The 24,104-nt window shown below is 47.1% G+C and overlaps 1 protein-coding gene across 6 annotated transcripts in view; it reads right to left on the minus strand.

The window, feature by feature from the left end:
* CUX1 (cut like homeobox 1) overlaps positions 1–24,104 on the minus strand; it is a 470,900-nt gene that overhangs the window by 381,805 nt on the left and 64,991 nt on the right. The window lies entirely within an intron of this gene.

The raw sequence follows: 24,104 nt of genomic DNA on the forward strand, positions 1-24,104 counted from the left end.
ACCACCTAGTGTGTGTTTGCCTGGGACATATACGCTTTGGGGGGTCCCTGAGAACATACAGCTGGGCCTGGTGGACCATTGGCTGCTTACGACTTACGTAATTAAAATAGATTTTGCGGCCAGGCACAGCGGCTCACACCTGTAATCTCAGCACTTTGGGAGGCTGAGGCAGGTGGATCACCTGAGGTCAGGAGTTCGAGACAAGCCTGGCCAACATGGCAAAACCCTGTCTCTATTAAAAATACAAAAAAAAAAAATAGACGGGTGTGGTGGTACAAGTCTGTAATCCCAGCTACTCGGGAGGCTGAGGCAGGAGAATCGCTAGAACCCTAGGGGCGGAGGTTGCAGTGAGCCAAGTTCACACCACTGCACCCTAACCTAGACGACAGAGCAAGACTCCGTCTCAAAAACAAATAAAAACAGATTTTGCTTAATTATTTTGCAAGTGGAAGAAGTCTGGTGACCCAATATTGGGTGATGTTTTTCATAGCCATGTTTCTTCCAGAGCTGGGCCTGCCCTACCCAGAGGCATTACTGGGGCCTAGGAAGCAGTAGAGGCATTTGGGGTAGACCAGGTTCCATCCTGGATTCAGCGGCTTCTTATTATGGGAATTTGAGCAAGTCACCAAGACTTCCTGAGCCTCAATTTTCCCATAGGTAAAATATACCACCTACCTCACCTCCCAGGGTTGCTGGAAAACTACGTGATACATAAACAGACCAAGACATACTCTTCTAAGTTAAAAAAGTTCCAGAGAGATGGCAGTTATCCCTGTTAGATTCTTCAGCTATTAAGTATCCTGCAACGTCCACACATAAGCTCCTTTTCCCATATGCTCTGGGGTTCGGGTGGGAGGTGGTGCCTAAGAGAAGGATCATGCAAGTTAAAAGCTATCACAGTTACAGGTGAAGTGCTAATAACTTCATTTTGAAACTGTCAGGTTTGGCTTTTTTATTTTTTCTTCTGAATCACAGCTGTGGCTTGCACTAGACCTCTACCTGTGGCTGTGTTCCCTTCTCACATTTTAATTAGCAAATAAAAACTCCAGAAAGCTCTCAAAATGTTTCTGCCTGGATTTTACAAGGAAAAGTTAAAAGATGCCAACTGGCTCCTGGGAAAAAACCAAACTAGTAAGAGGCATCTATCAACAAGGCAGAGCAAGTTCATCCGGAGAGCTTATGCCAGGCCAAGAAATACCATCTCGGAGCCAGCTTTGATTTTACTTTTGCAGTTAATTTTCAAGATTTTCGGTGCCGCGTTTAGCGAGTGAGGTTTACAACATCCTGCCATTGGCTGAGAGCTGCTGCCAGCCAGATGGCCCCGCAGAACGATGCTCGTATGGCAGAGAGAGCGGGCGTCGCAAGTGATTCCTTCGCTGCCTCCTGGCACCGGTACCGCTGGCTGCCACCAGGAAACCTGGGTTCTGGGCACCAACAGGTTACACTACATGACGGCTCCTGGTGCCAAGAGTGGAGATGCGATTTTAAAGGGGCCGTGTCAATCCTCAGTGAGTTTCACTTCTAGCTCTGCTGGACTTGAGGGATACCGGCAGAGGGAAGGGGCTGCTTCATGGGCTGCCCGGAAGTACTGCCAGTCTCCCCATTCTGGGCACTAGAACAGAGACTCCAGCTGTCAGCATCACCCCATCCTGTCCAGGGGGCTTTCTACAAGATAGCTGGGGGGGTCTTTAACTTTGACTCTGTAAAGCTAGCTAACGAGCTATTGCTAACCATCTAAACTCACACTAAATGAGGATACACAATTAAGAAGCACAATTACAGCTCCTGCCACTATGTGACGGGGTTCTAGCATGAATTCCCATCCAGTGCCCTTGGCTGGGGCAGCTCCCCACACTCTCCAAGTTCACACCCCGCTCAATGGCCCCCTCTTCATCCTAGGTCTCTGCGCCAGGCCCCTGGAGGCAGGAAATTCATGCCAATTACAAAGCATTCCCAATCTCCCTGTGACTCCTCCAAGTTCAAGTTCTCATCACCGGTTTTTCTCAAACTCTAGACGTCACTTCTTATGTACACAGACATCAGGATTTTTTCTCTATCAAACTCAGCAAAATGACACCACCTGTTTTGGCCCAGGAAGGACATCTCTCTGTACCTGATGTTTTCTGGGCCTCCTGTGACTTCTTTGTTTTTTTATTTTTTTTGAGACAGAATCACCCAGGTTGGAGTGCAGCGGCACAATCTTGACTCACTGCAACCTCCGCCTCCTGGGTTCAAGCGATTCTCCTGCCTCAGTCTCCCGAGTAGCTGGGATTACAGGAGCACGCCACCACACCTGGCTAATTTTTTTTTTTTTTTTTTTTTTTTTTTTGTATTTTTAGTAGAGACAGGGTTTGTCCGTGTTGACCAGGCTGGTCTCGAACCCCTGACCTCAAGTGATTCACCCACCTCAGCCTCCCAAAGTGCTGGGATTACAGGTGTGAGCCACCGTACCCAGCCTCCTGTGACTTCTTGAAGACCACCTGGCAGGGAGGGGATTGTGATCTGGTTTGAAGGGCAAAAGGCCGCCCAGTAATGTGGGATCTACAAGGACCCCACTCCACCCCATCACCATCTTATCGCTACCATCCAGGGCCTGGACCCCAGGACACCGCCCACGCAGCAACAGGAAGCAACTTGGACCAGGCAGCCTTGGTGATGCTCTCCAGCCATTTCTCTGCCCATGAGGTTCCATCACAGACAAGAAGCCACAGGTAGCCATGCACAAGCAGCCGCCAGTGGACGGCGCTCTGGGATGCTGCACCGATGTGCACCAATGCTTCCATGCCACTCAGTATGTTATTCCTCCAAGCCAGTGTAACTATAAAGGAAATTAGCCGGGTGCAGTGGCTTACACCTTGTAATCCCAGCACTGTGGGGCGCCAAAGGAGGCAGATCACCTGTGGTCAGGAGTTCGAGACCGGCCTGGCCAACATGGCAAAACCCTGTCTCTACTAAAAATACAAAAATTAGCCAGGTGTAGTGGTGCATGCCTGTAATCCCAGCTACTCAGGAGGCTGAGGCAGGAGAATCGCTTGAACCCAGGAGGCGGAGGTTGCAGTGAGCCGAGATCGTGCCACTGTACTCCAGCCTGGGCAATAGGGCGAGACTCTGTCTCAAGAAAAGAAGGACACAGAAACGGAAAGAAACAAGAATGGTCTCTAAAGGAATCCTGAAGCAGCTTTAGTGAACAAAGTAAATACAGGAAGCTGCCCCAAGAAGAGAAAATAGGATAAACTAAAATGGAATTACGAGCCTGGCACTGAACGGCATTGGAGACTTCCCCGTCCCAGCGGCTGCCAGTTCTTCTCCTCGTCCCCACTGCTTTAAATACAGGGAGCTCAGAGCCAGTGAGCTGCTGACCTGTCAGATCTGACTTCTGGAACAAAAATGAAAAGGCCGAGTGGCAGCCGTAACATGGAATTTCCTTGTTTTTATTAGTTTAAGGCTCTTAAAGAGTGACTTTTACATTGGGGAAAACTTCTCAAATATGTACTACTTGAGACTTAGATCCAGTTACCTCTCACATGTTTTCAATCATTCTGCTTGCCAATTTTACTAGATATCAAAAGACATTTGCGGTTTAAAACAGGGGGATGGGTCTCCCCCTGCAATTCCCCACTCCAAGTGCATCTGCGCTCCCCGCGGTGACTCATTCCCCTAGATCCCTGACCCCTCGGGGCTGCCAAAAAGGCCCACCAGGGTACCGGGGGTGCTACTGGATCCACGCGGGCAAGCTGGGTGGGGGTAGGAGGGCGGTTTATTTCAAGCACTGGTACTTCGGGGGAAGGATTTTTTGGTTTTGGTTTTTAGACAAAAACTATTGATAAAATCCAGCTTTTTGCATGACTTGCCACTTACATGAAGTCCAAGGAACAGAGGTTCCTCTTGAAACACACACACCAATAAGCAAAACCCCAAGACCACACTGGAAAAAAAAAATGGTTATTCAGTCATCCATCCCAATAGCTAAAACTATAAAGATTTGGGGATGATAATATCAGACTGGTCACGCTATACTCTGGGGGACATTTAACATTGAAGCTGGCTGTGAAAATGGTAAACTGTTGCCCATGACCTGCGTTGTGATACTTACATCAGCAGAAATAATTATGAACGTCTAACTGATTGTGTTGTTAGAAATTTTCTAATTAAGCACAGAACCTCTACTTTTTTCTTTTTTTTTTATTTTATTTTATTATTTTTTTTAAGAGACAACATCTCACCCTGTCACTCAGGCTATAGTGCAGTGGCATGGTCATAGCTCACTGCAGACCTGGACTCCTGGGCTCAAGCAATCCTTCCGCCTCAGCCTTTCAAGTAGCTGACATGACAGGTGCACGCCACCATGCCCAGCTACTCTTTAAAAATTTTTGTAGAAATGAGGCCTCAATATGTTGCCCAGGCTGGTCTCGAACTCCTGGACTCAAGCAATGCTCCCCCTGCCCCGCCCGCCGCCCCCGGCTGCCACCCTCCAACTCCCCCCGCCCAAAGTGCTGGGATTACAGGCGTGAGCCACCGCACCTGGCCAGAATCTCCAAATTCTTAACAGACCACCCCTTCTTCTTCACTTGCTATATTAACCAAACACACCCAGGGGTGGCTGAGCCTTCGAGGATGTCAAGCCACAAGACGTCTAATAGCAAATGACATAAAACTCTGCGCTGTCATCCAGGGACAGAGACGGGAAGAGAGAGTTTGAAACCTCATTAAAAACAAAATGAAACACACTTCCTGCTTCACAGATGTGTCCTAAATAGTTTGCTTGATATAAATTCAGAGGAAGGCCTAATAAGAGGGAGTAAATGGGTGCTGGCTGAAAGGAGGCTGCCCTTCAAGACAGTGGTGTGTGCGTGACTTTTCTGCACATCAGACAGACTCAGGGGGGCCACTGCTGAGCCAGGCTTGTATCTTCCCTTTATCATAGGGACTGACTGCTGGCCTTACACAAAAAGGATAATACTGACTGCTTGTAACAACTTACTGGGGGTGCGTCTCTAAATTTCTGGTACAAACATGCACTTTCCCTATGAATACTCAAAGGCAAACAAATCCTCTAAGATGAAAAACTTCGTATTTAGTTAGGGACAGACAGGTTCCACATTTCCAGCATAAACATTTATTTTTAATCAAGCTAATTTTTTTTTTTTTTCCATTTGAGACCTGTTAATTCCACGACTGAGAATTCATCAAGTTTCAGACTGGAATTAATTTTAGCAACTGCTTTATACCAAAAATATTAGTGACTGTAGCTGTGTAACTGGCTTTGCTTCACAGTCTGTCATGGGGAAGTCTGAGCGTTTGTGTTCCTTCCAGAGTCTAGTTGGAGCTGACAAAGGCGAGTTCTAAAGTCAGTTCACCGTTTTCCCCTGAGGAGCAGAGCTGTCAGAAGCAATACCAGCAATCTGTTCACTGGTCCACTTTACACAAAGCTGACTGTGGCGTTCCTGTGTATACCTTCGTACACCCCTTCGTTCACCCATTCACGTTTCCGCAAACACACACCGATTCCACACTTACTGTGTGTGTCCCCACAGTGCCTGCTGTTGCTCTGTCCCTACACCTGCTTCCTGGCCTACCTGCTGCACCTGGGGCAAGACTGCCCACCACCTGCGAGAGCTGGAGGTCGGAAGACTGCTGGCTGTGGTCTGCTCTTTTCGTTTTAATTTTATGGGTGAGCCAGGCACAGTGGCTCACACCTGTAATCCCAGCACTTTGGGAGGCTGAGGTGGGTGGATTGCTTCAGGAGTTTGAGACCAGCCTGGGCAACATAAGAAGACCCTGTCTCTTAGAAATAATAAATAAATAAATAAATAAATAAATAAATAAATAAATAAATAAATAAATAAATAAGCAAGCCAAGTACAGCGGTACATGCCTATAGTCCCAGCTACTTGGGAGCCTGGGGAGGTTGAGGCTGCAATTAGCCGTGATTGCACCTGCTGCACTCCAGCCTGCATGACAGAGTAAGACCCTGTCTCCAAACAACAAACCAACAAAAAAAACTTTACAGGTGATACAAGGAAACGTGGCCCCCAAATCACCAATAATCCACCCCCTTCCAGTTTACTCCCACTCTCGCCTCTACAAGAATTAGGCGAACATGACAACTTTTCACTGCCTCGCTGATAACTCAGTCTCTGTGACTTCTTTTAGAGGGCATGGCTGGACTGGCAGCTGACTACAGGTAGCCAAGAATTCCATCTGAAGGGGTTCAGGACTTCAGGTGCTCTCTTAAATCTTTCTTCCCCTAACATTCTTTAAAGAATGCAGGCTCCTTTGGGGGCTGCAATGCAGAGCTGAATCCATCTATAGGACAGACACCGGCAAAGCTTACTGACATCCCACCCCTATGGACAGGTAAGAACACCCCCATTACAGCAATTTCGAAGTCTCAAGTTCCTTTATTCCCAATACTGTCCAGACCAAGCTGCCCATCCAAAGCCTCCATGTCCAGTATCTTCCCCATGCCAGGGTCCCAGGCCAAACTCACCCAGACTAGATGGTTTCCCAACGGCCCTTACTGTTGGGATCCAACTGTGGCTACAATGGGGAAGCATAGTTGATTACTTCTGCCTTTTTGAGGAGCTACAAAGCTCTAGGAAAATCACTTCCCACGTGATTTCTAAACTACCCAGTGTTCAAGGTCAGGAGATTGAGGCCAGCCTGGCCAGCACGGTGAAACCCCCTCTCTCTACTAAAAATACAAAACTTAACCGGCCGTGGTGGTGCATGCCTGTAATCCCAGCTACTCGGGAGGCTGAGACGGGAGAATAGCTTGAACCCAGGAGGCGAAGGTTGCAGTGAGCCAAGATTGCACCACTGCACGCACTCCAGCCTGGGCGGCACGGCAAGACTCCATCTCAAAAATAAATTACTGAATTAAATAAAATACGCAGTGTTTTAAGGAGTCTGGGAAGCTGGGGACAGGCTGGGGAGGCCACCATCCCAGCACTCAGGGAATTCAATCATACCCAGGGAAGAACTCCCTAGGGCTACAGAAACCACACTTTAGTTCAACAATCAAACCAGGTACTCCTCTCCAGTGCTCACTTTGAGAAACATCTTTCAGGAACCCCCAAAATGCTTAAATAGCACCCTCCTCCCCAGCAGTGCCGCCCCCACCATATGATTTATTTACTCCATGAGAGTTTTATTTAAGACCAGAATTGAAGCAATGCCGTTATGAATCTGAGTGGCTACGAAGGCCTAAAAACTGCTTTGCACCGGGCATTGCATGTCAAAGCATTTCCACTCTTTAAAACCTGCGCCAAAGGCCGGGCACAGTGGCTCACGCCTGTAATCCCAGCACTTTGGGAGGCTGAGGCAGGTGGATCACCTGAGGTCAGGAGTTCAAGACCAGCCTGGCCAACATGGCGAAACCCCGTCTCTACTAAAAATACGAAAAATTATCTGAGTGTGATGGTGGCAATCCCACTTTCTTGGGAGGCTAAGGCAGGAAAACTGCTTGAAGCCGGGAGACGGAGGATGCAGGGAGCTGAGATCGTGCCACTGCATTCCAGGCTGGGTGACTGAGCGAGGCGCTGTCTCCAAAAAAAAAAAAAAAAAAAAAAAAATCCTGCGCCATAATTCAGTCTTTCCAATCAGAAATTCATTCCAATTCAGATTGGAATGAAATTCTGGTCAGACCTTGCATAACTTTCTGAGGAATTATAATAGTTCCATCCTTGTTAGCTAATTTACGTTTTTTGAAAAACCAACACAATCCCTACATAAGACATTCTCCTGCTTGGGAACCCCACTATGGCGCTGCTCAGACACCGGTACGTTGGGCAGCTTTTCAGGCGTGCAAAGCCAAGATGCGGGCCCAGACAGCACAGTGGACTTTGGAGCAAAAGATTTGCCACTTATTTACAACATCTCCAAAGCATTTCTAACTTGAATATATATTTCACACAGTACCAAAACTTTTAAATATCCACAAGAAGATTTCATTTTTATAGGCAATAAACATTAAATCTAAAGGACTGGGACATAAAGTGTTTTAATGCCATATAAATCACCTTTCCCTAGACAGACTAAATCTCCGAAGGTTTTAAGGACTGCAATATAAATTTTTATGGCAAATTATCTACATAGAAATTATCTGCATGAGATGCACTTTTACTTCTCGTTCTCATTTACATAGTGCTGACAATCTTTTCAATCACAACAGCCAATCCAATTTGGGAAGTCAAATAAATGTGGGGAAGAAGCACGAGGGCTTAAGCTAGACAAGGATCTTTCCTTCTTTCTCTCTGCCCCTAACATCAGCATGCAACTGGGTCTGTCCATTTCTCTACGTAAGAGTCTTTGGCAAACCCTTGGCCCAAAAGGGATGCTTGGCTGCTCAAATGATGAAAGAACACTCGCAGGGGGCAAGGTGACCGTCCGTGCCCCAAACACGCTTCTTACCAGGTGAATCAGCCAGACGGCTTCACACCATAGCCTGGAGCTGATGTTTTCAGAACTTTCCGTTTACAAGGCAAATATTTCATGTGCAGTTTTGTTTTCTAGAATAAAATTTTAAAAGGAATCCTGTCGAAAGTAGAAATTAGAAACAAAATAAAAAGTAATAAAAATAAAAAATAAAAAAAAAAAAATGCCAGGCGCAGTGGCTCATGCCTATAATCCCAGCACTTTGGGAGGCTGAGGTGGGAAGGTTGCTTGAGCCCAGGAGTTCAAGACCAGCCTGGGCAACACAGCAAGACCTCATCTCTATTTAAAAAAATAAAAATAAAAAGTAATAAAAATAAAAAGAAAAAAATAGAAATTAGGACTTTTCTATCAGAAAGCAAAATATGATGTTATCAACAAACATTTTATATTAGTGAGTTATAAAATTTACAACCTGCCCCTCAAATACAAGGAGACGGTATCTCTCTCCTCTCTTACAGTTATTTTCTAGTAATAGAAGAGAAACTAGCAAACATGCCCACTTTCAGGCCTGCAATTAATCTTAGCCAGCTGCCTGAAGAAGGAAAAAGAGAAAGCATTTCTGGAAACGTTTTCCCTATTGGTTTTATTCATATAATAAATATTAAAGCTAATTTTGGGGGCCTTTCATCTAGGATAGTTTTAGGCCCTTTAACGGTCTAAAAATTTAAATACAGCTCTCCCTCATTTTCTTGCAGGGCCTAATTAAACAAAAATAGATCTAGCATCACGAAATTCTACACAAAAACGAAAAAAAGTATTTTGGCAAAGGGCACCAATTTTCACTGACTCGAGCGTGGCTGTATAAGCATTAACAACATACTGATAGGAACAGAAAGCACATTTTAACAACATTTTTCAATTAAACAGTCACATTCTTGTGAAATAAAAATCCACGCAGACTTTCAGACTGCGTATAACGTAGTAATGATGAGACCATTTCCTCCGGCTCATTACAAAATTTTCTTGTTGAAGTGGCAATTTCTGTCCTGGATGTCTAAATGAGGGTAATTAGAAGCCCACAGTAACTTCTGAAAAACGGAACAACCAGAAGACACTTTGGGATACGGTGCCAGAAACACTCTGTTTTGCAAATGAAGGAGGTAACATTTTCTTTCCAGATTAAAAGATTCTTGATGCCAACTAACAGCCGCTTGTGTAATCTTATTTAAAATGTGCTAAAGCATTATACCACTTCACCAAATGGGAGAAAAAGGAGCGATACTAAACCTAGCATTGAAAGAATCTGACCAGCATATTGCTTCTAGATGAAGTTTTCTTAAGTTCAACTGTCTTCAGCCTGCCGCTGGTCAGTGCAAGGAGAGGCTCAAAGCCCGGACTGACTCTCTGCTCCAACACAAAAGAGATGCTCCCAGATCTGATTCACTATATAAGCCTTTTAGGGAGTGGATTTCTGGGGACAAGAAGCTGAAATAGGCACTGCCCATTACCCACACAGGGCTTCTAGTTTACAAGTCTATGTTAAAGAAAAGAAAATTATCAACAAAGCCTTACAGACCATTCCATTTAACATTTATTGACACTATGCAATGGAGAAAATGATGAAAAACTGGTAGATATTCTCCACACAGAAATTCAATACCCATTCCAATTGGTTTTTTAAAATAACAATTTCTTTAAATTTAGAGAGGAAAATAACAATAAAGGATGACTGTCCCCAAATTAATATCTGAAACCTACAACCCCAAATTCAGAATTCAATCAAATGCCACCGTCTCCATGAACCCTTCCCTATTCTCCCTGGCCGTAAGTCACATTCTGGATGGTTTCTGATTATGAGTGTGTCTTCTATGACCCTGTTAAATACAGCTCCAAGAAGGCAGGGGCTGTCTTATTGATCTCTGGGTTCCCCACAGCACCCCACACAGGTCAGAAGTAAACCCTGATCATTAAGTGAGTCAAGGGATCCAGTCCCTGGCTGGGTGTGATGGCTAATGCCTGTGATCCCAGCACTTTGGGGAGGCTGAGGCAGGAGGATCGCTTGAGCCTAGGAGTTCGAGACCAGCCTGGGCAACAACTACTTATGAGGCCTTGTCTCCAGAAAAAGTACAAAAATTAGCTGGGCCTGGTGGTAAGCACCTGTGGTCCCAGCTACTCAGGAGTCTGAGGCAGGAGGATTGCTTGACACGTAAGTGAGAGGCTGCAGTGATCAACTCGTGTTCAAACCACTGCACACCAACCAGCCTGGCAGAAGAGCAAGACCCTCTCTCAAAAAAAAAACAAAAAACAAAACAGATCCAGTCTCAGACTCCAAACAGCCAACTTCACTGAATTAGAGTCCCAAATGAGACAATTAAATAAAGCATTTTTGGTGTCTGCCTCCAATGGTTAGATATATATTCTGAGATATAGTCTTTGAGAACAGAATCACAGGGTCCATAATAACTCTAAAAGATACTGCCATAGAGAAGTATTCAAAATGTGACACAAAATCATATCCCCCCGCAAAAAACAAAAAACCCTGCTAAGTGATCTAACACTAAATAAGAATTAAGACATCCTACTTAAGTGACAAAAGAAGAGTTAAAAATAAGCACCAAACAACAGTCTAAACAATGTCAGGCCACACTTCAGAAATAAAAAAGGTCTCATGTGAGTGTGTAAAGTGAGAAGCAGGAGATGGTGACGGTTAACAGCCACATCCTGGAAGAGTTGGAGGTTAACCTGCCCAGCTCGTTAACTAAATAGCGGTTAAATCAGAGTTTGAAGGAATACAATTCAGAAAACGGAAGGGTAGATTTGTGTCCTAGCAGTGAGTAGAAACACACAAGCAGAAACAAGCTGCTATTTTTCGCACCAACCTTTATATATGTTTTATAAAAGGGACTCACTGTTGTTCCCCATACTGACCCACAAAACCAGCAGCTTAAAAATGTAAGGCGCATGTGTCACTCTGATCCCAAGAACAAACCTGGTGCCAGGCCTTGCCGAGCGCTTTGCACCCCTCATGCTGATTCCCACGAAGGACAGGCTGTAGGGTGGGCTTTCCCAGCCAGCTCTGACCCAAGGCGGGGGCGGAGGGGGAGACAGTCATCCTTCAGGTGAATCTCTGAACCCCCAGTCTCTCATGTCCGCATTTTGACCACCGTTGGGGACTTAAGCACCTCTAGACCTAACGCCCTGTCCTGCCCTGGCGAGCCCACTCGTATCCCACTGTGCTGGTTTGGGGGACACTGCTGTGAACCAACAGACTCCCCACAGCCCCCCTATTCTTTGGATCTCTAAACACTGCTGGCTTCGGGGCTCCCGGCCAAGCCCATCTGCCAAGACACTGATTATCCCACGCTGGGCTTCCCTGATACTGAAGCACGTTCCTTCAAATGTCAGCCAGTGTTTTTCCTCGCACCCTCTTCCTCCAGCCAGTCCCTGCCACTGGCCTTCTCTCTCCCCAAATCCCCAGGGGCACCCCGCCACACACTGGCGGGAGTGGTTCCGCCATCAGGGCAGCTGCATCTCTGCTACAAAGACCCTGGTTCCCCGTCTAAGCTAAAGTGAAGGTGGAAAAGCTTAGATTTCCAGAAAACGGGACATCTCCAGTCACTGAGATTGCAAGAGAGTTTCAACACCTTACAAGCAACTTGTAAGAAGGCTGCATTTGCAACGGCAGAGTTCCCTCTTCCAGGAACTTATTTCCTGAACACTTTACCTCCACTGGATGTTTTTGTTTATTTATTTGTTTGTTTATTTTTTGAGATATAGTCTTGCTTTGTCACCCAGGCTGGAGTGCAGCAGTGCGATCTCGCCTCACTGCAACCTTCGCCTCCTAGGTTCAAGCAATTCTCCTGCCTCAGCCTCCCGAGTAGCTGGAATTACAGGTGCTCACCACCAGGCCCAGCTAGTTTTCTGTATTTTTAATAGAAATGGGGTTTCACCATGCTGGCCAGGCTGGTCTCAAACCCCTGACCTCAAGTGATCTGCCGGCCTTGGTCTCCCAAAGTGTTGGGACAACAGGAGTGAACCACCACACCCGGCCCACTCGATGTTTTCAGAAGGAGAAAAATTGGTTTACTTTTCTCAAGGCCATTTTATGAATCCCATAAAGCTGGAAGTAAGTAAAAGTGTTTTCCAGCCTCAAAGGCCAATGTGCACCTGAAATAGGGAAAACGCCACAAGGCATTAGAAGGAAGAGTATTGTTTTTCTACAAACTATCCAAAGACCCTCAGGGGAAACGATCTCTCTCTCTCTCAGTACTTTTTTTTTTTTTTTGAGACAGGGTTTTGCTCCATTGCCCAGGCTGGAATTTAGTGGTGCAATCATAGCTCACTGCAGCCTTGAATTCCAGGACTCAAATGATCTTCCCACATCAGCCTCCCAAGTATCTGGGATTGCAGGTACACATCCAACTCATTTTTTAATTTTCTTGTAGAGACAGAGTCTGGTTATATGGCCCAGGTTGGTCTTGAACCCTTGGCCTCAAGCAATCCTCCCGCCTCAGCCTCCCAAAGTGCTGAGATTACAGGCATGAGTCACCGCACCTGGCCAGCATCAGTTTTCTGATATGCAAAATAGAGGTGATACAAACTTTGTAGGGTTTCTGTAAGGAGTGCCTAAATTGAACTTTAATGACCATCTCTTGGCTAGGTGTGGTGGCTCACGCCTATAATTCCAGCACTTTGGGAGGCCGAGGCAGGTGGATCACTTGAGGTCAAGAGTTCAGGACCAGCCTGGCCATCATGGTGAAACGCTGACTCTATCCAAAATACAAAAATTACCTGGGTATGGTGGCGGGCGCCTGTAATCCCAGCTCCTCAGGAGGCTGAGGCATGAGAATCATTTGAACCCGGGAGGCAGGGGTTGCAGTGAGCTGAGATTGCACCACCACACTCCAGCCTAGGTGACAGAGTGAGACTCTGTCTCAAATTAAAAAATAACCATCTCTTGTATACCAGATCCCAGGGAGAAATAAAATAAGCTGGATTCATTCATTCATTCATTCGTGCAATTGAGGCATCAGGCTGGTGGTATGAACATGGAGAAACAAAATAAACCAATGTGTTAAGATGGATATGTAGATGTATATAAATCTAGGAATAAGTCTGAAGTCAACATATTATCCAGTGGTAATAAATAGGATAAAGCACAGTGTCAGGTACAAGGAAGACGTTCAATAATTTTTTTTTTGGAGACGGAGTCTCGCTGTCACCCTAGCTGGAGTGCAGTGGTGTGATCTCAGCTCACTGCAACCTCCGTCTCCTGGGTTCAAGTGATTCTCCTGCCTCAGTCTCCAGAGTAGCTGGGATTACAGGAATGTGCCACCACACCCAGCAGATTTTTGTATTTTTACAAAAATACAAAAGGGTTTTTGCCATGTTGGCCGGGCTGGTCTGGAACTTCCGACCTCAGGCAATCCGCCTGCCTCAGCCTCCCAAAGTGCTGGGATTACAGGCGTGAGCCACCACGCCCGGCCTCAATAATGTTTATGGAACTCATTGACCCTCAGTGAGCGTTATCTGGGAAATCCCTAAATTCAACTCTGCACATTGCAGGGTTCCTTGACATTGAATGCGTTCTCCTGGAGTGGGCACGCAGAGGGACCCGTGACATCTGGGCTTTCCGTAAACCAAAAGAGACCCGACGAATCATAAGCTTCTTTTTAAAAAAAAAAAAAAAAAAAAAAAAAAAAAAAAGGTCACTGTCATCACCACATACAGTGACGGGATTTGGTTTTTCAATCCAACAGTCCTAAAAGCAAGAAACATGGTATGACAGCCAGTCCCAGAGGATGGTGCTTTACTGACTTAGCTATGGATCCCGCCCTGTCCACAGGGCGTATCAGCAGCCCTGGGGTTATGGAAATGCTCCCAATGCTGATGCCAGGGTCTTGGGGAGCCCTTATCCTCCCGATTCAGAAAAAGAGGACATGGCCGGGTGCAGTGGCTCATGTCTCTAATCCCAGTACTTTGGGAAGCCAAGGCAGGAGGATCACCTGAGGCCAGGAGTTCGAGACCAGCCTGGGCAACACAGTAAGACCCCATCTCTACAAAAAAAATTAAAATTATCCAGGTGTGGTGGCTCACACTTGTAGTCCCAGCTACACAAGAGGCTGAGGTAAGAGGACTGCTTGAGCCCAGGAGATGAAGACTTCAGTGAACGATAATCATACCACTGCACTGTAGCCTGGCAACAGAGCAAGATCCTCTTCCTAAAAAAAAAAGAAAGAAAGAAAGAAAAAGTTTTAAAAGAAAAGAAAAACAGATAACAGAGAATGGTTAAAAAGGAGAGAGAGTTTTGCCCCCATTGGGAAGAAAGGAAGATGCAGTCACAGCAACTCGGCTCCCCTATTCAGGGGCTGGCCCTTCTAGAGACCCCCTCCCCAGCAAAGCCCCTTCCAAAGCATACCTGCAAAACTGTCCCTGCCAGCCCAGGGCTGAGCAACACCCAGCAGTGTCCGGCACTGACCTCCTTCGTCAGAACATTTGCTCTTGGGCCCCGCGCTGTGCCTGGTCCATTCTTTGGGCAATGGTATGTGTTGCTCTGCTGAGCGGGGAGCGAAGAGTGGGAGCTGAGTGGGGTGGGGGCCGTCCTGTGGTTGAGGTCTGGGGGCTCCTGTTGTTGCTGGTGAAGCAGCATCTACCCTTCAGCAAGCTTCCCATTTAGGTCACATGGCCAGAAAACACCCGTGAGCTCTCACGTGTTTCCAGTGGCAACAAGGCCAACTTGCCCATGGGAGAGAGGAGGAGCAGGTGGCTGTGCCTAGCCTCCTCCAAAGACCAGGCCCATTTGACTACCTTGTGCCTGTGGTCCCTGCAGTCTCTGCTCTGGGCCCTTCTCCATAATGTACTCAGGAACTAAATCCGGCTTCAGTGAGGCTGGCGTGGGCTCTCCAGGCATGCAGTGCACATGTGAGCCCTTGCAGGGGACCCTAAGCCTTTCCTCTGGCAGGCACGGAGGCCACGGGGCTTCTCTCCACAGGTATCGTGTCGATGGCAAAAGCCTGCACCTTGCCGGTTGCCAAGTCAGCAAAGAAAAGTCCACAAAAAGGTGGGTGCCGGCCGAGCACAGTGGCTCACACCTGTAATCCCAATATTTTGGGAAGCCACAGTGGACAGATCACTTGAACCCAGGAGCTTCAGACCAGCCTGGGCAATGCAGTGAAGCCCCATCTCTACCAAAAAAACTACAAAAAAAAAAAATTAGTTGGGCGTGGTGGCGCACGCCTGTAGTCCCAGCTATTTGGGAGTCTGGGGTAGGAAGATCACTTGAGCCCAGGAGACAGAGGTTGCAATGAGGTGAGATCATGCCACCGCACTCCAGCCTTGGCAGGAGAGTGAGAACCTGTCTCAAAAAAGAGAAAAAAGCTGGGTGTCTATGGAAGGCAGTCCCTGTAGGGTCACTGAGACATCTACGAGCCACCGACAGCACCCCAAAAGGGTAACTACCCACGTTTAGGGCCACCAGGAGATCCAGAGAGGCCAGAGAAGTGCCTTACCTGTCACTCCCAGAGTGTCCCCCAAAGAGGCATGGGGATCCTGGGGCCAGGCTGCACAGGCTGGAATTCCAGATGTGCCGTCTGCTCATGGGAGCCATTTGTGGAAGGACCCTGTGCCTCAGTTTCCTCTCCTGTAAACGGCGGTGACGATAGCATCCGCCCTATGGGCTTGTGGGGAGGCACGGAGTCAGCACAAGTGATGAGCTCAGAACACGTCCTGGCACAGACTTAATATTCCGTGAGTGCAATGAGTGTTGTTATTCCTTCAAGCCAACAGCCTCGCCAGGGAGGGCCGGGCAAGATATCTTTGGAAAACATTAATATTTATTGAGTAGTCCACGAGACACAAAAAGGAAGTCATCCGAGGCCATGCCTGCTCTGTGCTCGGGGAACTGGGACAAGGGGACCTGTAGCCTCACTGAGCTGGCCTTTAAGGACAAGCGGACCCTGCAGCCTGGGCCTTCCTGGGGAGAATTCTCCCATCATTCCATCTTTATTTTTTATTTTTTGGGACAGGGTCTCCCTCTGTCACCCAGGCTGGAGAGCAGTGGTGCCATCATAGCTCACTGCAGCCTTGACCTCCTGGGCTCGAGGGATCCTCCAGCCTCAGCCTCCCGAGTAGCTGAACCTTCCCATCTTTGGTTCTCTCTCCTCTCTCTTCCCCTTCAGACCCTGGGGAGGGACCTGCCTCTCCTACAGCTTTAATCCAAAGGCCTTCTGGACTTCCCTGGTGGACTGTCACCATTGGCAGGTGAGAGTCACCTCTGCATAAACATGGTAGAGGGGGAATGTGGGCACTTGGTTCATTCCCCTCCTGGCCAGAGAGCCTCTGGGTGGAGGCATGGCTGCATCCAGCCCCAATCAGGGCACACCTGCCCTGAAGCTATCAAACCCTTCTTAGTGAACTAGAAGATTCCTCCTAGACTCCCGCCAAAGGAGACAGACCTCAAAATGTTGGCCACATGAAAGGCTTGTGTGTAAAAATAATTCAGTTCAACAAATAGTTCCGCTATATGCAAATCATAGAAACAGGCACTGCAGAGGACATGCAGGGAGGGGAGGAGGTGAGTGCTTCAAAGAGCCTGGAACCCAGCGAGGAAACGAGAAGGAGGCCGAGTGCGGGCTCACAGTCGAGGCCTGCCATCAGCCTTCCACTGTGACAGCATCACCAAAACCAGGCAGAACTGGAGCCCGGGATTCCAGAAGGCAAGGGGGAAACAGCTTCAAATCACCAAAGATCTCATTAAAATAAATCCTCTGTTTATCCAATGTTTATGGTGTCACTGTGTAAATATCCATTAAAGTGCCAAATCAAGAATTAGCACTTTCTATGCTAAAGTCAATGTTCTATAACGCATAGAAATTTGCAAAAAGTAAAAACAGAGGACATTAAACGGAATTATCTGTAATCCATGAAACTGACGATCATTATGTATCTCTGTCAGGGATCACTGCCTATTTGCTATTCTGCTTTCTTAGAGAAGCCTGCTTTCCCAGGCACTCTGGGAAGGTGTGGAGAGCATGAGTTTAACACTCACCCACCTCGCATGGGGCTTTAAATAATTACCTGTCCCAAACAGCACAAGGTCTTTGGGATGAGGCCCCCACATGGCACACCCCCTTCCCTATGCCACCTAAAAATGAGTACTGCAGCAATTATCAGACAGAAAAACACGTATCTAATTATGGGAGAGGAGGGAGGAGTTCTGGAATCAGAAATTTCTGAGAATATTATCAGTAAGACTGTAGGCTAACTATCAGTATATATCCCAATTACCTTGACTTGATCATTACACATTGTATGTTTATATTAAAACATCACAAGTACTACATGAATATGTACAGCTATTACGTATCCATAATAACTAAAAATAGGCCAAGAGCATGGCTCACGCCCGCCTATAATCCCAGCGCTTTGGGAGGCCAAGGCAGGAGGAACACTGCGGCCAGGACTTCACGACCAGCCTGGGCAAGTCAGCGAGACCCCCTACCAAAATAAAATTTTAAAACTTAGCCTGGCATGGTGGCATGTACTATAGTCCCAGCTACTCAGGAGACTGAGGCGGGAGGATTACCTGAGCCCAAAAGTTGGGAGCTGTAGTGAGCTATGATTGCACCACTGCAGTCCAGCCTGTGTGATAAGATCCTGTCTTATAAAAAATAATAATAATTTGGACCGGGCATGGTGGCTCACGCCTGTAATCCCAGCACTTTGGGAGGAGGAGGTGGGTGGATCACTTGAGGTCAGGAGTTCAAGACCAGCGTGGCCAACATGGTGAAATCCCCTCTCTACTAAAAATACAAAAATTAGCTGGGCTTGATGGCGGACACCTGTAATCCCAGCTACTTGGGAGGCTAAGGCAGGAGAATCGCTTGAACCTGGGAAGGAGAGATCGTGCCACTGCACTCCAGCCTGGGCAACAAGAGTGAAACTCCATCTCAAAAAATAGTAATAATAATAATTTAAAGTTAAAAAAATTTAAAGAAAAAGAAAAAAAATAACTATAGATCAATTGCATGATCCATAGCCAGGGACTTTGTTCCCACCCCTGGCCCCTGTATTTCTTAATAGCCTCTGGCATGCTATGGGGATCTGTAACATTGGCTAATAAAAGTACAATAAACAGCAATAGCTTTAGGAACTAAAGCCAGGTTTTGTCTATGTGTACATATGATGAAAATCTCAGGCAAGCCAACAATTTCTATCTCATGCTGGTTTCATCCCCATACAATGTCAATAGTTCTATTGTAAACAGAAATCACTGGCAGGATTGGGATGAAAAGGATGGCAACATTCCACATTCGGACTGTGTGACGAACTTGCCCCGTAACATAAATAACTTCATGTTTTAAAAGAATAATAATCATCAGGGTACATGAGTGCCACCCCTCCATATGACGAAAATCGGTGTGATAGGAAGATGACGAAATGAGCAAACATCCCCTTTGGAGGCTGACTTGAAACCTGAGCCTGAGCCAAGAGTGTTAGCGTTTGAAATCAGTCACTGGCCTGGACTCTAGATCCGCTCCCAGTGACTCAGGGCTATACATAAATCAAATGCCAAAGAGGCCAGCTCACCACCCAGAGGTGCAGCTCCTTGGAACACGCAGAACCAGCAGGGCCGTAGAGGCCCGAAAAAGGCTTTATCCCAGATTTTCAAATCCCAGTACAGCCAAGGCTGGGCGAGACAGGGAACAAGGAAACAAGGTCACTGGGCCAGTGGGGAAGTCCAGGCCTCCAGTGACCCCAGAGGGCGCCGGTCACCAAGAAAGGAAGACTCCATCCCACGCCCACAGAGAGGGGCTGGGCTTAAAGCAGGGACCCACGTGCAGATTCCTGTGTTGGCCCCTCCGGAAACAGGTACATCAACAGCTGCTATATTCTGAATACCTACTACTGTGTGCAGAGCACCTACTGTGTGCAGAACTTCTGCTGTGTGCAGAGCACCTACTGTGTGAGCCGCTCACTTGCTGAGTGAACCAGGCCCTGAGCTCCAAAGTGAAAAGGTGATGAGAGGTGCTAGCCTCAATGAAAACCAAGAACAGCACCCCTGGCTTTAATTTCCCTGGGTTTCTTCATGCACACATGCCTTCAGGGTGGTCTTTTTTCTTTCTTAATTTCTACACCTAAGTCACACTGACAGTAGTTGACAGTCATCACAAATTTTCATTTTATTTCAATTCCAGGAGGGTAGGTCTCTGAAAAGAGACACTTTTGCCAACTAGGCTAAGCCAAGTTGTTTGCGGGTGACTCTGAGATGATCCTGTTGGTCGGCCATCCCCCTTGCAACAGGGCGTGCTCAGTGACTGGTCACAAAATTCCCTAAGTTAGTGGATTACTTACTTATGTGGTAGGCTCATTCACCAGCCTCATCTGTCTCTTGCTAGGAAACAAGTTCCTTTTTTGTTTGTTTGTTTGTTTTTGAGATAGGGTCTCACTCTGTTGCTCAGGCTGGAGTGCAGTGGTGTGATCACGGCTCAAGTGATCCTCCCAGCTCAGCCTCCCGAGGACCTGGGACTACAGGCGTGGTGCACCACCATGCCTAGCAAATATTTTTTATTTTATTTTTGGGTAGAGACAAGGTCTCACTGTGTTGCCAAGGTTGGTCTCAAACTCCTGGGCTCAAGCGATCCTCCTGTCTCAGCCTCCCAAAATACTGGGATGACAGGTTTGAGCCACTGCACCCGGCCCTAGGATTCTGCTTTATTGCCATAGAATGATTTGGCTGTTCTATAAAAGTGCAGGAACAAACCAATATCATTTTTCCACCCTGCCTCCTCCCTCAATAACCTCCGCCTTCAAGGAGGTTTCTGGATGCCCAAGCGACAAAAAGTCATCAGTCCCCTTTTTCTCTGCAGGTGAACTGCCCAATCACACGGCACTACAGCCTAACAGGTGCCGTCAAATCGTTGAAAAGACAGGAGAAGTTCTTGACAAATCGGTGGCGTCAGAAAATCAATTCCCAAATACCATGTAATTCACTGACAAGCCCACCAGGACATTCGTATTGGACGGGAACGGAATTCTTTTCTGAAAAAGGACAAAGATAAGAGCAAGAAACATATTTACATTTGTCTGCAGACCCAAGCTCCTGAGCCACAGCGAGGAGGAATCAAGGGAGGCAGGCAGTCAGTGTATCGCAAATAACTCAGGCCTGCCAGCAATGAAAATTAATGGGAAAGTAAGAAGCTGCTTTTGATGCTGGAAGAACTCCAGTAAAAACTGGTCTGTACATGGGAACACGGTGTCAGACTCACAGAGAATCAGCTTGTCTGACTTGTGGTTTTCTTGACAACATTCATCTTCTCTTGGCCTGATACAGGGCAATTAGTGCTTGTCAGCTGAATCATGTGTTATTAAGATCATTCAGGCATTTTTTAATTACGGTGAGCGAGACAGACAGTAATGAGATCTCCAGCAACTTTAACTTTCCACTTCCTTTTTAGATAAATCTTAAGCTGCCTTTTTTTTTTCTTTCTTCCCTACTGATGTTTCAAAAGAATTGTTTATTCCTACAGGTAGATACTTGTAACTCAGTCCCCATTTCCCCTACCTCCAAGCAAAACATCAAACTGTGGGGGGCTCCCCCAAAATCAATCAAAGACATGTTTCTTAAACATCTGCTCACTCTAATTGGACATGGGATGGGCAGCTGCTCTTTTAAAAATTGCTTAGCAGAGAATTTGGTTCTGGGGGGCTCCCTGGGCCCACAGAGCCCCAACCCAGGACCCAGGGGTGGGGGGCCTGACCTGGCTGGCTTCCCTCCAATTCCTAAAGGGGTCACGGCCTGTGTTTCATCACATGTGAGCCCCACTGTCCTTCCAAAACCTGGTCTTCTTTGTATTAACTCTTCCTGTCACGTGACACCAAAAAAACCAGGATGCATAAAAGTGATTTAATCTGCTTTTATAGTCTATATTTCATTCTATTTGCTTTTAAATTAACAATTCTCAAAAAGGTTAAAGTACACTACCAGCTTCGACCTGAATCAGGGTTCATCATTTCTGCCTTTTAAAATGCTCCCTTTACATCAATATTTCATTGAGGGAATCATTGTCCTTTCCTAGGAGATTTCAAATTTTTATGATCCCAGTCCCTACTCTTTATACAGCCAGGAGCCAACATGATTTCTGAGCCATTCCTGATGCACCATCTGTTTCTTTATGAGGCCGGCGAGAGGGGTCTGGGGAACGGGTGATAAGGAGAAAAGCCCCCACCACTGATGCTTGCCAGAAACGCACACCGTCCTCATTGTGAGCCATCATTCCAAAGGCACCGAGTCTCAAGAATATGAATTTCCGAAATTGCCAACAAGTTTGATCCACAGTGAACAAGCAGGAAGAGAACTTCCTGAAGGAAACTTCTCCAAACCCAACGACCTGTTCCTTGGAGTTTTTTTTTTTCCAATGTTCCTTTCAATGGTGCAGGTTATATAAACGCATTCGCATTCTGGATATTCTCACACTTGGAGTTTTTGTGCCTTTAGTTGTTTTTTTAAAATCAGCCTTTTCCTGTAGGTTTTTATACAATTCTAGACAAGGTATATGCTGCGATCCAAAAACGCCTCCTCTCTTCAGCCCCCAGCAAAGCCACCTTTCTCTGCCTCTGACCCAGTGGACTCCAGTTTGTCATCACCCACCACCGAAGTCCGCAAGTCAGGAGGCGGGAGAAGGGTCTGAGCGTGACTCTGAGGTCCCCTGTGCGCCCCCATGCAGAAGCAGGCTGTTCTGTGCTTAGTGACCCTGGGAGAACCCCAGTCAGCCAGCTGGATGCTGCCTTGGGGCAGGAGCTGAACCTGCAGGAATCAATGCTGGAGCTCCACCAAGGACCCTGTGGGCGGCCCACATGGCACCCAGGGGGCCACTTTTACCTCCCAGGAAGGCGAGGCCCCAAAAGGAACCTGACCACCCTCGACTGGGCCAGCCAGGAGAGCTCACTGTCGGGGGGGTCACACCACACTGGCTGGCTGGCCCCAGGCCTCCCGGGCAGGGGAAGTAAGCCCCAGAGGGCCAAAGACCACTGGAGCAATGGTAAGACCAGCCTCAACCACAGAGAGGGGCTCCCAGCCACAGGGAAGCAACTGGGAAAGCCAATGGCTAGAATGCATTGATTTAGAACAATAAAGCGAAAAGCTGCATTATTTTAAAGAGTTAGAAACTAAAATAGAAGAGAGGGAGGGGTCCATTCCCATTTCAAAGCGATTTTTGGAGTAGACCACTCTTTGCATAGGGGAGATCTGACGGACAGAAAGACTTTCATGTTAAAGCTATGTGAAGGTGACAGGGGAGGGGGCAGAGGGTTAAGGTCCCCTAAAGCTGAGTGCAAGCATTCCCACTCCCCCACCCGCAAGAAGACAACCCCAGGGACTCTTCCTGGGCTCAGATCAAGACTTCAGTTCAGCTGCAGGGAACAGTGTCCTCAAGATACGCTTGAAAAGGCTTTGAAATGCAACAGTTTCAGCTACTTAGGCTTATTGGTTTGAGTTCCTACAAAGGACAGACAGGCACAGGATGGTTCCAGCACAGTATGAACGGGCTTCTCGCTCTAACAGAATTCTCAAAAAAAATACCGTAGTTCCTTCTACTTTAAGATCTTGTGACTAGGTGCAGTGGCTCACACCTGTAATCCCAGCACTTTGGGAGGCCCAGGCGAGCGGATCACCTGAGGTCAGGAATATGAGACTGGCCTGGCCAACATGGCGAAACCCCATCTCCACTAAAAATACAAAATTAGCCCGGCATGGTGGTACGTGCCTGTAATCTCAGCTACTCGGGAGGCTCAGGCAGGAGAATTGTGTGAGCTTGGGAGGTGGAGGCTGCAGTGAGCCAAGATCATACCACTACACTTCAGCCTAGGCAACAGAGTAAAACTCTGTCTCAAAAAAAAAAAAATCTTGTAAGTCACTGGTGCATCTTTTTTTCTCTTTATTAACAGAATTTTTGGAATCACATTGTATTGAAAAGGATCTGTTTTGTGGCTTGGAAATTGCACTGCTTTGAACAAAACTGCAAGGTGAGCTTTGCCAGACCCCAGCAGCCACACATTAATTGAGGGTCTCAGGCACACAGGGCCGGCTACAACGCATTCTCCTGACTTGGCCCCGGCCACACCTTGCCAGCCTTAGCAGCAATGACTTCGGCTTCTCCAACTAACTTTTCATCTAGCTACGCAGCAGCCTGTTGCTGGCTAACTGCGCGGTCAGTCTCTAAAAGGCAGTCAGTCTCTAAAAGGACCCACCCCTCTCCTAGGCACACGCACTGACAGTCACTGCCTGTTTCCTACAAGGAAGTGGCATTATTCCAAGTCAGTAAAATAACCAAGGGGAGGGTCATGTCCCACAGTAACCGATTTCACTGACTCCTTACTGCAATGTGCACTGCCACACCTACAAAACCAGGTGGTTTGCTTTGTTTTGTTGCATTCCTTTTGTGCATATAATTAGTGCAATCATGAAAGAATCAGCATTAGGGTCCTGGAGGACAGGGCTATCTGCAGACAGTGCTGGAGGGAAGGTGTGTAAACTGCTAAGTGTGCGTGAGCTGGCAGTTTCTACAAATTCACAAATACTTAAGTCCCTGGGCCCAGCCCCTCTCCCTATAGGAATGAGTCCTGCAGATCGGCTTCACCCTGCAGATAAGCTTGCACCTGTGTCAAACGGTGTATGCACAATGTTCTTCAAGGAAGCAACCTGAGTATCTATCAAAACGGAACCAAGTAGA

The sequence above is a fragment of the Rhinopithecus roxellana genome, chromosome 6 (assembly GCF_007565055.1).
Source record: "Rhinopithecus roxellana isolate Shanxi Qingling chromosome 6, ASM756505v1, whole genome shotgun sequence".
NCBI classification, from domain to species: Eukaryota; Metazoa; Chordata; class Mammalia; order Primates; family Cercopithecidae; genus Rhinopithecus; species Rhinopithecus roxellana.